Here is a 3402-nt window from a genome sequence, read left to right as displayed (position 1 = left end):
CAATTATTCGAGACTAAGATCATATTTAGCAAGACCAACGCCCATGCATCCACAGTCTGGGTAAGAAAGAGTCAGCCCCAGTCTTTACTTCATACCATTCTATGCATTTTTTTTCTGGCCACCAGTGATGCTATTATTTTTAGTTCCACAAAATTAAAACAATAGTCCACATCAAGCCAATTGCTAATAGCAAAAAGAGGCAAAAACCAAGCCTTAGTTTTATTTTAAGTTAGGTATGCTACCCATTAATGCCTGCTGGTCCTGGAAACTTTGCCTCTGAAATTCTTGGGTTGGGTGATATGACAAAAATATCCTATCACTATACTTAGACATTTCTAAGATACAGGATATGAGACAACTACAAGCAAAAGAGTAGCATTCCATTTAAAAAATATATAATAACTAAAAATATTAAATATTTATACAAAATATGAAATATTTGTCTACAATGTACACAAAATATAAGTTACTTTAAATGGCAAAGGATGAAACTAATACATTTTAATAAATAAAAAATAGAATTCTCAGTATATAGTAGAATTTCACTTTATAGTGTCAGTATAATTTAAATGTCACTTATGCAGATTCTCAAGCCACTATGGTCTTTCACTACCACTTATTTTTTTTATTGCACTGACACAGGCAATAGGTGTGAATGACAGATTTGAGGTTTGTTTGTCACATGCCCATTAGTAGCAGGTAAAAAAGTGCAGGGAAATGAGTTGCAGTTACTCTGAAGACATGTGGTTCAATAACGAGAACAATAAATACACCATACAGACAATATAACAAAATGCCCAGACTTTTAGTCAACTAACGCTAGGGTAAAAAAATAAAATAAATAAATTCAAGGCTCCAGTGGTGCAATCGGTCAGCATGCAGTACTTATACAGGAGTACAACTGAAGCAATGCTGAGGTTGTGAGTTTGAGCCTCACCTGGAGCATGGATTTTGAACACAGCCTCCAAACTTTCAGTGTGGCAAGATTATACTGCAATATGCATATAAAGAGCTCAAACTCTCACTGATTATGGATGTAGTGTGCTGGAAGAAGTACATGTTCATTAACAGTTTCTTCTTACCTCCCAAAAACATGCCAGTAGCTGGACTGGCTAAAATAACTGAGGTATGAATGTGTACCTAATGTGTACCCTACATACAGAGATAGGTAATGTTTAATGATATTGAAAACATTGTTTGGGGGAGATATGAAATAAGTAATGTTTATATATATAAAAAAATAAAAGGTATTTATATGTTTATTACATTTACCCATACTACCCCACTCCCAAAAACAAACAAACAAACAAAAACCCTTCCCAACTAAAAGTACCCCAGTGTATCTTGGCCATTTCCATCACTGACTAGACTATTTTGACCAAAATGTTAAACAATAATCTTATGACTAAAAATGTCTACAGTTTCCAGTGACTAAAATTGACAGTTTTAACTGACTAAAACTAGATTAAGATACTTATGGTTTTCTTTGACCAAGATAAGACTAAAATGCCCAGACTTTTAGTTAACTAAATCTTGACTAAAAATGATAAAAACTATCAAGGACTTGACACCGGACTAAGACTTGCTGACATCAAGGCTGTTTCACACCTACAACACCTCCTGATTGTTTCACCCTCAATCAGTGCTCCAGTGGTGCAATTGGCCAGCGCGTGGTACTAATACAGCAGCACAGGGGAAGCAATGCTGAGGTTGTGAGTTCGAGCCTCACCTACCACAATAGGCAAAGTGATCCAAGGCAGATCATACAAGTCAAGAGGCATTCAAGAGAGGTTTAAAAAGATGAAGCTTTAATTTTGAGAATAATGAAAGCTCTGTGTCCACCTTTGACTGGAAATAAACTGTTATGGCTAGAAAGAAGGAAAAAAAGTGTGGTGTTAGGGTTCATATGCAACACATTCACCACAGAATTAGCAATGAGTGGCAGGTTCAAAGTCAGAAGCAGAATGCAGTCATGCAGCCCAGGCTTTCAGTCTAGCATCCATCTATGGCAATCATAACTAGTACAAAGGCTGGATTAATAATTATTTCACCCATGGGGAAAGGCAGTGTCCTCTTCCAGCTTGGTTTGGAAGAAGCAAAGTGGTGCTATTTTAGCCACTAGTTCATTAGAGCAATGGTTACCAAGCCAATCTGGTGAAATACACTTGCTTGTACATTTACTTGTAGTGTAATGAAGTCAACAAACCTTCCCATCAAAGCATGTCTTCCGACATGGAGTCTCAGAAGGCATACACACTTCGGTGGAGCACATAAAGTAAATCTATTAGAGAGAAGGGAAATTTCAGTGCACAATTTAACAAACTTGTAGTTAGACTGAAGAAACCTTCAAGACATACTGCACCTCCTCGTTGATGTATTTTTGGGTGGCAACGTTCATGAACTGGAAGGCAGTCACCACAAAGCGACGCTGGTAAGGAGTCTGTGGCAGGTCCAGCACACGGAGCAATGAAGACTGTGCAGAGGAAAGATCAGGGTTGGGACACCTGCAGAGAAAGCAAGTCCACAGACAGTTGGCCAATAGAGGGGAGACAGTAATGCCATTTGTTCCTTGGATATAGGCAGCTGTGTAACTTCTGAATTACTACACCATTACAGATGCAAGCAAAAGCCACCTTCAAACTACAGGCAATATTTTGAACAAGTCAAAACTAACTAAAACTTTGCTTGTATTTCCTTATTTGAATGTCACTTTGGATAAAAGAATCTACTAAAAGAATAAATACAAGTCAATAACTGCGTTCAAAAGCACACAATAGTGCATCAGGGAAGGGTTTGATTTTCATTCATCGCTATAAAAGCACATTAGTATAGACTCAGTCTTCCATTACACTTTTTTTTTTTTTTTTTAAACTACATGTTTAAAGTGGTCCTCACCATGCTTAACCATTTTCTCTTCCTTACATGTGCACCCACTCCTCCCGCTGAAGGCAATGTGGCCTTACAATCAAGGCCTTAACACTGAACCATACCAAATAGAACTGAATTAAAGCAACCATGATGCATTACTCTACACCCCCCACAACTTACCCTTCATAGAGCAGAACCAAGGCATTCGTTGCAGAGCGCGTGTAGGCCACACAGTAGTTTACAAGCAATGTGGCCTCAGGTTTGGGAGAATTTAATCGCACCTCCAGGTACAGTGGTCTACCCAGGAGAACCCTCAATGGCAGATGACCACGTGGAGAGAATGAAGAGAAGGTCTCATCTGGAGGTGGAAGGAAAAAGTTAGTCAGTGGATACACCTTTTATGATGTGCAGTGAGCCTATGCAAGCTGAGATTGCACAAGCAACGTGTCCTTCGTGAACAAAGTTCCTTGAGCAAATACAGGGAAGTAAACCCATACCATCTGCAATCCTGAGCTGAACACCATGTAGTCCACC

The 3402-nt window shown here is 38.6% G+C and overlaps 1 non-coding gene across 1 annotated transcript; it reads left to right on the top strand.

Moving 5' to 3' along the window:
* The first annotated feature begins 852 nt into the window (after positions 1 to 852).
* Positions 853 to 945, top strand: trnai-uau (transfer RNA isoleucine (anticodon UAU)). The gene is given in 2 exon segments: positions 853 to 890; positions 910 to 945. It is a non-coding gene; the product is annotated as a tRNA-Ile (tRNA).
* Positions 946 to 3402: the final 2457 nt, after the last annotated feature.

Source organism: Ictalurus furcatus, chromosome 10 (assembly GCF_023375685.1).
Source record: "Ictalurus furcatus strain D&B chromosome 10, Billie_1.0, whole genome shotgun sequence".
Lineage (NCBI taxonomy): Eukaryota > Metazoa > Chordata > Actinopteri > Siluriformes > Ictaluridae > Ictalurus > Ictalurus furcatus.
Note: the sequence above shows the minus strand (reverse complement) of the source record. Positions and strands in the feature narration are given on the sequence as shown.